Below are 11396 nucleotides of genomic sequence, written 5' to 3'. Positions count from 1 at the left end.
CCTCTTCGAATGTTTGCTCGCCAATCAGAAGCATTTCACTTCCAATTTGAGATAAGGCTTAATCTGCGCATGTCTCCAGAGAAGCAACAGAGTGACGCAGACTCACAATAAAGTGTCAAAGACCAAATAGAGCCTTTGGCTAGGATCTTAATCATAGGAATGGTGTGAGGAAAGGGTTCTAGACTGGTGAGTATGAGGGATATGGTATTTCTTGATTCTGCAGGATGACCATTATCCACCCTTGGGAGAACTGTATAGTTTGAAAACTCATTTTCAATATTTGAAGGCAAATAAAAACAATCCCTTATTATTTTCATAATGAAAACAACTGCAAGTAAAGCTAGGTAAAATTTTCCAGGCTGGTGGGGTTATGTAGAAGGTAATAATTTCTCAGTGGGAGTATGTGTATGTGATTTTTATATTTATCTGAATAAGGCATGTGTTCAAAAAAGTTGGGTAACACTACCCTAAACCATCTGGCCCTTCCTTTTTGGGGAAGAGGTGTGAGTGAATTCAAAGCAAAGTGGGAGGGGAGCCCTCTGATGGCCATGCACTCCAACAGCTGCCCCTTGCACCCAGCAAATATAGTGCTTCTTCTAAAAGATTATAATTTTAAACTACTCTCTAGAGTCTTCAATGTACATCTTTTAAAAAATACTAGAGCCACCCAGCTCTAGTAGCCCAGGTGACCATCACATCTTATTTAATGTGCTGTATATTCACCATGTCCTGGGTCAGGGCCACTACAAATCACACCTTCCTGGAAAGCACATTGCTTTTTATCAACAGCTTGATTTACAACCAGCAAAAATCCATAGCCTGCTGTGACCCTTCTAAAAAGCCTGCCTTTCACACCTTGTCTTCTTCAGAGGGAATAAAACACCCTCATTTCTTCTATCAGTGCATTGGCTAGAAACACTACCTGGACCGTTTATTTGAGAGAGGCTTGTGTGTAGGGGAAAAGGCCCTGAAGATAGAGAGCTGATCTCACGGTGCAGCCGAGACCAATATGTAGCAGCCTATTCTCTGCAGTGAAAACGGGAATAGGGATTTGTACACATTCATAAAGGCAGCTTAGGCTGGCAGACAGCATATTCTGAACCTTACTCCTTCTTCTAACCTCTCTCCATATGTTTTCATGACCTCATGGCTGTTATGTCATGAGGGTGGGGGTACAGGGAGGGAAGATTGGCCAGAAGAATAAATCAGTTACATATTAAATTTTCTGGAAAAAAGAATCCCTAGCAATTTGATAGGTCCTTGACAATGCCTATTAAACGGAATCTTTTAAGAAAAACGGAGTTACCTATGGTGTGTTGTTTCCTCTGTGTTTGGCTAACTGTGAGTCTGGCAGCTAGCAGAAAATCATAGTTGAAAGGAATCCAAATCAAACTAGATCCTCTCTATCACTCATGGCTGCTTCAGTAAAGCTCACATTATACCCAAAAATCAAGTGTTCATTGCAGAATCAGGGTGCAGGACGGCTTTTCTTTATACAGTCTAAACAGGAGCTGTGATGAATTAACTTTTAGTTGCTTGTGATTAAATAGGGAGTCTGGATGAATACTTCCTGGAGCTGGAAGCATGGTGTTGAAGTGGAAAGCAGTTTACTATAGCAGTAGGACAAAGAAAGGGAGAAGCTGTGGCAGCCTGCACACTCCCGACTGTTGCTCTGAGAGCTAGGAGGTTCAGGTGACTTGTGATAGATTCCCGTTCCCTCAGAAGCGGAGGAAAGAAGCTGACACCTCTGGATAAACTTACAACAGCATTATAGCACGTCTCAGGTATAGAAACGCAAACACAGCATTATAGGAGACCCTGTAAAATGTCAGGAAGTATTGATTGGCAAAGACTGAAATGAATGCTAACACTCACATTGGGTAGGATGTAGTGACACAGACATATTCATATAATGCTAGTGGGAATATAAATTGCTACAGTCTTTCTGGAGGGCATTTAAGCAGTTTTGTAAAAACTTTAAATGTGCATTTCCTTTGACCCAGAAATTTCATTCTAGGATTTTCTTGAACAACTAAACAAAGATGTATATACAAGGATGTTCCTCCCAGTGTTTTTATAATAGGAAACTACCTAAGTAGAGAATTGTTAAGTACACCATAATGCATCCACACAGAAGCACACTATGTAACCATTACAAATAATGCCCGAAAAGACATCCAGAAAAATGTTAAGAGCGTTCTCTGCTTGGTAAAATTTCAGATTTTTTTTTAAATGAAAGGAAAGGAAACAAATTCAAGAACTACCTGCCCTTCAATAATTGCAAAATAAAGCTGTTTCCTTCTTCAATATTAGGACCCCACCTGTGAGGTACCTATGATTATGGATAAAGAAAGATATTTGCTGCATTTTTCCTATTTAAAAGAGAAGGCTTGTGTAATTAGCTCTCAACCCATGAAGTTTAGGACAACAGAGAGGTTTTTTTTTAATATAAATTTATTTATTTTTGGCTGCGTTGGGTCTTCGTTGCTGTGCGCAGGCTTTCTCTAGTTGTGGCGAGCGGGGGCTACTCTTCGTTGTGGTGCGTGGGCTTCTTATTGCGGTGGCTTCTCATTGCAGCTCGGCCTCTAGGCACGTGAGCTTCAGTAGTTGTGGCTCGCGGGCTCTAGAGTGCAGGCTCAGCAGTTGTGGCACATGGGCTTAGTTGCTCTGTGGCATGTGGGATCTTCCCGAACCTGGGCTCAAACCCGTGTCCCCTGCGTTGGCAGGTGGATTCCTAACCACTGTGCCACCAGGGAACTCCCAATAGAGAGTTTTGTTAAGGGAAAACTTTCTAGAGATTTTGTGTTTATTCATAGAATAAATGTTCATGCAATGAATGAATGAATGAAGTGAATGCTTTGTAGAGATAAAAGAGACAAGAGAAACCATCCAAATTCTCATTCTGCAAATGGGATGCTTGAAGTCGGCAACTAGAGACTTACACAGCTAGAGGTAGATGTACACACCTGGCAATTGGTAGTGCACCAGTGCACCCAAAAATGCCAAGGTCCATTGTGACTTCACAAGATCAAGAGAGATCTGTGATTTCTCAGGTCCCTTCCACCTCTGGGTCGCCAAGTTCTGTAAGGGCTACTTGGATGTGATGACTCACTATTGGCAAGATGCTGTTTAAGGCTGTGGTTTAACATGGAGCTACTGATAACCACAGTACTTTATGCATGGGTGGTGTCAATAAATTCTTGGCCACTGGTAATCAGGATGAGGATGTTGTTTCTTCTGCCCTGGGAAGGGACACACTGAGCATCCTTTACCCCATGTCCAGGCCCCCTGTGACTGTAGTCACTGAAAGTACAGTCAGGGTGAGGTTGTAGTTTGTAGCTTAGAAAGCACAGTTTTCTCTCTCCTGCTAAAGGACCTAGCCCTGGCAAAGTTGTGGGATATGTGGTTTTAGACTCCATTAGTGTTTTTTTCAGTGTTCCTCTTCTCCACCTGTTGCTTTTCCTACATCCTTCTCTTCCTGTGTTTGCCAAAAACCTCCCAGGCACCTATCCTATGTCCATCTCAAAGGACCATAAATGGCATTAAATAAATCTATGGTTTCTATACCACATTAAAAAGTATTTCATTATAGAGCATCTCAAATATACACAAAACTAGCAATAATGCCTATGTCCCCATTACTTGGTCTCATCAATTGTCAACATTTTGCCAGCCTTATTTCAACTATTCCCTCTCTCAACATTTTTTCGGGGGAGTATTTGAAAGTACACCCCAGACATCATATTATTTCCCCTTTAGAATGAATCTCTAGCTGAGAAGGAATTTCTAAAAACACAATCACTATGCTATTAGTTCACAAACGAATTAATAATAATTCCTTAATGTCATCTAATACAAATTCGTGTTCAAGGTTCGCCAATTGTCTCAAAAATGTATTTTTATAGTCAATTTGATTGACTCAGGATCAAAACAAGGTCTGTACATTGCATTTGGTTGGTATATTTCCCAAGTGTTTTAAAAATCTATCTATCTATCTATCTATCTATCTATCTATCTATCTTTGAGGTGAAACTCACCTAACATAAAATTAATCATTTTTTTTAACAGGGTCTTGGGGTCATGAAACCAAGGACATGTAAGTTTATTTTATTTTTTTAATTTTTGGCTGCGAAGCATGTGGTATCTTAGTTCCCCCACCAGGGATCGAACCCGCGCCCTCTGCATTGGCAGTGTGGTGTCTTAACCACTGGACCACCAGGGAAGTCCCTAAAAATTAATCATTTTAAAGCAAACAAATCAGTGGTATTTAGTGCAGCCACAATTTTTTGTAACCACCATCTCTATCTAGTTCTAAAAGATTTTCATCATCCCAAAAGGAAACCCAGAACCCCCTGAAGCAGTTGCTTTCTTTTTCCGCCTCCTATCAGCACCTGGCAACCATCAATCCGCATTCTATTGCTATGAATCTCCTTGTCCTGAATATTTCATAAGATGGAATCATACAACATGTGACCCTTTGTGTCTGACATTTTTCCCCCTGAGCATAATGTTTTCCAGGTTCATCCATGTTGTGGCACGTGTAAGTACTTCATTCCTTTTTACGGTCAAATAATATTTCATTGTGTGAATATACCACAATTTGTTTATCCATTCATTTGTTGATGGGCATTTGGGCTGTTTTCATCTTTGGCTATTTTGAACAATGCTGCTGTGAACATGCTTGTGCATGTATCTGTTTGAGTACCAGTTTTCAATTCTTTTGAATATATACCCAGAAGTGTAATTGCTGGGTCGTATAACAAATTTATGCTTAACTTTTTGAGGGACTGCCAAACTGGTTTCACAGGGACTGCACCATTTTGCATTCTCACCAGCAATGTATGAGAGTACCAATTTCTCCACATCTTGCCAACACTTTCTATTTTTTACCTTTTTTATTATAGCCTTCCTAGTGGGTGTGAAGTGGTATCTCATCATGGGTTTGATTTGCTTTTCCCTAATGACTAATGACTTTGAACTTCACTTCATGTGCTTCTAGGCCATTTGTACATCTTACTTGGAAAAATGTCTATTCAAGGCTTTTGTCCATTTTTAAATTGGTTTGTCTTTTTGTTATTATTGTAAATTTAAAAAAATCTAGTATTTTCCCTGCCCCCAACCTCCTTTCCATGCTATGTACTTGTTGAACAAACCAGGTCATTTGTCCTGTAGAATTTCCCTCATTCTGTATTTGGCTATTTTCACATGGTGTAATTTAACTGTTTCTCTATCCCCTTATTTCCCGTAAACAGATACTTTGGAACTAGAGGCTTGATTAGATTCATTTTGTTGTGGTTATTGTTGTTTTGTGGAGATACTTCATATGTGGTCTTATGTCCTTCCTACTGCATGACATGGAGGAGCACATAATGCCTCATTGTCCAGTTTTTAGTTATCCAAACTGTATATTGAGGAACTCTAAGGTTCTGCAGTATTACTTATGGGGCCTTGCACATGTTTAATTCAAATTTCATTAAAAATATACAATTGACTATTTTTTTTTTGGATTTCTTCAGATTGAAGAGGAAGCCAAGTAGGTAAGCCCCAGTCCTCCACACAGCTTCAGCCAGAGTCACTTTAGTTTTATATATTGGAGTTCTAGGTAAGATTTAATTAGAAAAACACATTAATTTTTAAAAATATGGAATAAAATGAACATGGTAATAAGATGAATCCCTTCTAAAATGTTAGCTGATTGTGTGACCCTTTCCAGAGGTATTTATGTCATAACTGGGGACTTTGGAAGCCAGAAAAGCCTTAAGACTCAATGGAAAAATAAAAAGTTCTTTAATGCAAGTAATGGGTGCATCTGGAGGGAGACAGAGCAGAGTCTTTCTGGTGACCCTTGAATTATACATCATTATAATTATACATTACTGTTGTAATGTCCCCAAATCTAAGGGTGTCTCCCATTCATCTATGTTTTTTCCTCATTAAATGAAAATGGATTTGAATAGAAGCTCACATTTTAAAAAAATTATTTATTTATTTACTTATATTTATTTTTGGCAGTGTTGGGTCTTTGTTGCTGCGCGTGGGCTTTCTCTAGTTGCGGCGAGCAGGGCTACTCTTTACTGTGGTGTGCGGGCTTCTCATTGTGGTGGCTTCTCTCATTGCGGGGCACGGGCTCTAGGTGTGGGGCTTCAGTAGTTGTGGCTCGTGGGCCCTAGAGTGCCGGCTCAGTAGTTGTGGCGCACAGGCTTAGCTGCTCCGCGGCATGTGGGATCTTCCCGGACCAGGGCTCGAACCCGTGTCCCCTGCATTGGCAGGCGGATTCTTAACCACTGTGCCACCAGGGAAGTCCCTAGAAACTCATATTTTAAAGTCGAGCCTAAAGCTTTATGAGAGGACTATGGTTCAAAATGGAAGGTGTGTGAGGTGGGAATGGCTGAGAATCTGGCAATTGCCCCTGGTGTGGTATATAGATGTCCTTTGGGTGTCTTTTGCCGAAAAGATCTCTAATTTTGGTCACAAGAAAAAATCCTCCATTTTTCTGCCACAGAACATACACATTCTCTGCGATACCTTAAATCGATACCTGATCATCCACCAGATGCTTTTCCTAGCATTCCATTAAAATCGAGCTCCTCTCTATAACTGGATGTTGAACACGTCAAGATGATGGATAGCCCATCAGTCCCTTATCCCCAGGATTTTGGAGGCACAGTCTCCAGTCTTCTTGTGGTTAAAAGGAGATTTATGAAACTTTGCCTCAATTCTAGTTTAATCCCCAAGTGTCTTGCTTTTTAATCATCAAAGAATTGTAAAGTCTGCCCTTCACAGAACTAGGAACAGCAGGACGGACACACAGCTGGATCCCATTGCAGGCAGATGGGGAGAGCACTGAGACCACATATTTCCTCTGAGATGAGAAGACTCCAGTTCCGATTATCCTGTTCCTCTGCTCTGTACTATTGTTTCTGGAATAGAAGATCTTGCCAGTAGAACAAATGCTTTAGCTAGAGTCTACTTATGTTATCATTACTATCATCATTATCATCATCATCATCATGCCTATATCCCAACATAATAATGTTGGAAAAGAGGGGCAATTACTTCCCCTCTTTACCTTCTGAAGCTGATTTTAAAAGGGCCACAGAAACAAGGGAAGAAAAGCAGCCAATCCAAGGCTTGGATCAGCTGCTGTCCCTGCAAACTCCAAAGTTACTGTAGAAACTCAATGACCTTTCTGATTGCCCTGACAGAATTCTCATGAATTGTCCATGAAGATTTGGATTAAATTTTACCAGCTTTTATCCAAACTGATAAAAAGAATATATATAATAACAGTGACATCTTAGACACAAATGTCAATGTTTATCAACTCCGAAGCCCTTTCCCCAACTAATAGGTTTCAGGGTGATGATTGCAAGCCAAGGACAGAGGTACTGTTGGAAGGAAGGTTGAACCCAATCGCACACAGAAAATGAAGCTGCACAAGAGGCCTTCTAGAGGGCCTCCTCCCTGTTCATCAGGCCACATCCCTTTTGGTATAGAAACCATACCTGTATGCATGGGTTTAGATATAAAATGTTCATTATGGTGAACACCTGGAGAGAACCTAAATGCTCAACAGTGGGAAGACAGGGAAGTATAACTGTATTTTGAAACATTATAAAAGATGCTGCATAAAATTGATTGATGTGGGAAGATGCTCATGATAAATTAGTTGAAAAATAAGATGGGAAATTTTACATATTTATAATTTTTCTTTTTAGTTTTGGATATTTTTAGTCTTGAAGGAATTATGTGTGCTTTATTTGGGAGGAGAAGGGAGGTTCTATTCTAAGTCTTTTTGTATATTTGCATGGATTGGCTTAGCGGATTAGCTCCCTGTGGAAGGCACAGACATCTTGGACCAATGGGAATAGACAGAGAGTGAAAATGTTTCAACTTGTGAAGAAGAGAGGAAGGACAAGCCTAGACGACCTTGGAGTGGCCTGAGTACTGCCTGAGAAAAGGGGTAGGTGGCAGATGGACCAGTGAATAGAATAAATGAAGGCTTGATTTGATGTACCAGACTCCAAGCTTTGAGCTATTCACAGTTTGGTTACATACCACCAACATGAGTGTGAGTGGAATAATGTCAGGGCCCAGCCCTGACATAAGGTGGGATAGGAGTGATGTTGTAATGTTTCTGGTTTTTGTTGTTATCATTTTAGCCTTTTAACCTTCTTTCTTTACCTGCATGGTTCTGAGTGAGGAGACTTGACAGTCCTCTGCATATCCCAGGAGTGAAATTTTAAACATCAGTTTGACAGAAAAAAATGGGTTCATGTAGACAGAGGATGATGATGGGGACACCAAACATATGGATCTTCTTTTCAAGTGGCAGCTCACCGCCCTAAATGCACTGCCCCAGGTAGAAACACAGGTTAAGATTCAGAGGCTAACATCAAAGATAGGGTACTTTTTTTCTACAGGTTAAAAAGCAACTTGCGGTGTTACTGCAAATATATCTGAAAGGTGTTGGCAACTTCAAAGGAATTCATTAGGAGATTTCCCCACTAAAGCTCCTGGAAGTTTACTAAATGCATAAAGGTGCTGTTATAAAAGTAGGACCAGGAGGCATTTTAGTACAGACCTCCGATTAGGTAACTGGAGGAGAGTTGTGTTAAAGGTCAGGAATGGAGAGCAGTTTCTTGTGATGCATCTACTGGGGCAAAGTTCCTAACCCTTTTCATCTGTTTCCTCTTCTTTAAAATGGTAATAATAATACCCAAGCTTACAGAGGCATTGAGAGGATTAAATAATATTGTTTGTGTACAATATTATTGTTCAATATTATTGAACAATATTATTGTTCCAATATTATTGGAATTAAATAATGTTAATTCTTTTATAGGTAAAACAAAATGTTCAAAATTAACATCTGAATCAAAATCTGCAATATTTGCTTTGGAAGGATTCTAGGTTCTTCCCAAGTGAATCATACCTAACAGACAAGCCATGGGAGAGGAAGGTAAACTCAACCCACTCCTTGAGGTTCAGAAAGAACATAATGGTGGGATGTTGAAGGAAGGAGGTTGTTGGAAGGTCAGAATTTGAATAAGAATTGAAAGAAATAGTCTCTTATCCCCCTAGTGTTCAAATGATCTCACTTGGTCTTAAGAAGTGAAACATATAGGGCCTGGTAAAATTTTGAAGCTTTCTGAAAGGTTGCTCAAAAAAGATAAGAAAAAAGGGAACAGTCATCTTTGGACAGATGAAGTGATGTACACACACTCACTATTGAATCCTGGACAGAAGATCCACCACGATTACAATCTAGCTTCCAGTCCAGAGGCCAGGTCAGCCAAATATTTTGTTCATGCTTTTTAAAACTCAGTGGCAAGTACATAAAAATGTCTACAACCCAGATGAGGTTGTTAAATTCTTTCTTAAGAACAGACAGAAAGGAGAAGTGATTTACTGGAGCATGTTGCTGGGTTTGTTTTTATTTTGGTTTTTGCTCTTCTAATCCCCAAGCGCATAGCAGCCCATCTAGTTGAATCTTGATTTGTTTTGTCTCATATGAATGTGAACATCCATCCTCCCAGCAGAAATGGTAAATAGCTGTACACATCTATGTCATGAAGTGGTCATAAATAACAATCATTTATAGGGCTGGTGGGAGGGCAAACTTTGGGCTTAGAGAACTGCCTGCAGCTACACTGTTCTATGAAGTTTTCTGTAACTAAAGGAGCAAAAATATTGTTCTTTGTTACTGTTGTTTAAAATTATTATTTTAAAATAATACATACATACACATAGTAAAAAAAAAAAAGAAATTGATATGTTAAAGAATGGTATTAAGTGAAAAAGCTCTATGTCTGCCACAGTGGTAACCACTTAAATGTGATCAGTTTTAGGCTACACAAATCATGCACAAACATGTTCTTGTAAAAATTTTAAACCACACAGATAAAGCTAGAGTCCTTCTTGACTATCACCCCAATTACATTCCCCTCCTCAGAAGTCATCACCATTGTTAACAGTGGTGGGTTTCCTCTCAGATCTTTATAATCTTTATTGGTATGCTTATTTTGAACAAATGGTATACTGCATTTATTACCCAACCACTTGTTTTTTTTGACTTAATAATATATCTTGACATTCTTCCATGTCCGTGCATATATGTCTATTTCACTTCTTTAAACTGTAGTGTAATATCACTCTGCCATAATTTATTTATGCACAGTGGACACTTAGATATTTCACTATTGCAACACAGGGCTGCACTGAGCTTCATTGTCCCTACTACCTGGTACATGTATGGAAGTGTTTCACTAGAATACATGGGAAGTATCCATTTTTAGCCATTTCCATTTTAAATTCTTCTGTTTTTCACCATGATCATTCAAAATTATACGCTAATCACTTATTTTTTGATTTACCAAGTTTAGATTTTATCAATTGACTCCTTACTATGAAAGAAAGATGGAGAATTTAGCTCACTTTTATAATCTTTCACTTCCTTTCTACTCCCAAGTTTTGTTAGTTATATTTTTATCATCGGCTCTTCTATTGATTACTTTTACAACTTTATATAACACACTTCAATGTCTAGTTCTTTTTTAAATAACTTTAGACCATATCTTTCGATTCCCTATCGGGAACATATTAGCACTTCTTCTTCATCCTCCTCTCCTCTCCTCCCAACTTCTGTCAGCTACAGTATTACTTTTATCTTGTCCAGGTTTATAGTCTTTACATTCTATTCTGCAACTGTACAATCCTCCATGGTTTCTCTGTCAACTGATTCTAAAAACTGGAGACCTTTTGACAATGTCTTAATATTATGACTCTTTAAATAATATGCTTGATATACCCAAATGTCGTTGAACCCTTGGAGAAGGAGCAGAACTGTTCAAAGAAAACTGCTCGGGGGAGAGGGGGAAGATGGCGAAGAGTAAGACGCAGAGATCACCTTCCTCCCCACAGATACATCAGAAATACATCTACATGTGGAACAACTCCTACAGAACACCTACTGAACGCTGGCAGAAGACCTCAGACCTCCCAAAAGGCAAGAAACTCCCCACGTACCTGGGTAGGGCAAAAGAAAAAAGAATAAACAGAGACAAAAGAATAGGGATGGGACCTGCACCAGTGGGAGGGAGTCGTGAAGGAGGAAAGGTTTCCACACACTAGGAAGCCCCTTCTCTGGCGGAGACTGCGGGTGGCAGAGGGGGAAGCTTCGGAGCCACGGAGGAGAGCGCAGCAACAGGGGTGCGGAGGGCAAAGCGGAGAGATTCCCGCACGGAGGATCGGTGCCGACCAGCACTCACCAGTCCAAGAGGCTCGTCTGCTCACCCGACGGTGCGGGCAGGGCTGGGAGCTGAGGCTCCGGCTTCGGTCAGAGCGCAGGGAGAGGACTGGGGTTGGCGCCGTGAACACAGCCTGCAGGGTGTTAG

Source organism: Lagenorhynchus albirostris, chromosome 13 (genome assembly GCF_949774975.1).
Source record: "Lagenorhynchus albirostris chromosome 13, mLagAlb1.1, whole genome shotgun sequence".
Taxonomy (NCBI): Eukaryota; Metazoa; Chordata; class Mammalia; order Artiodactyla; family Delphinidae; genus Lagenorhynchus; species Lagenorhynchus albirostris.
Note: the sequence above shows the minus strand (reverse complement) of the source record.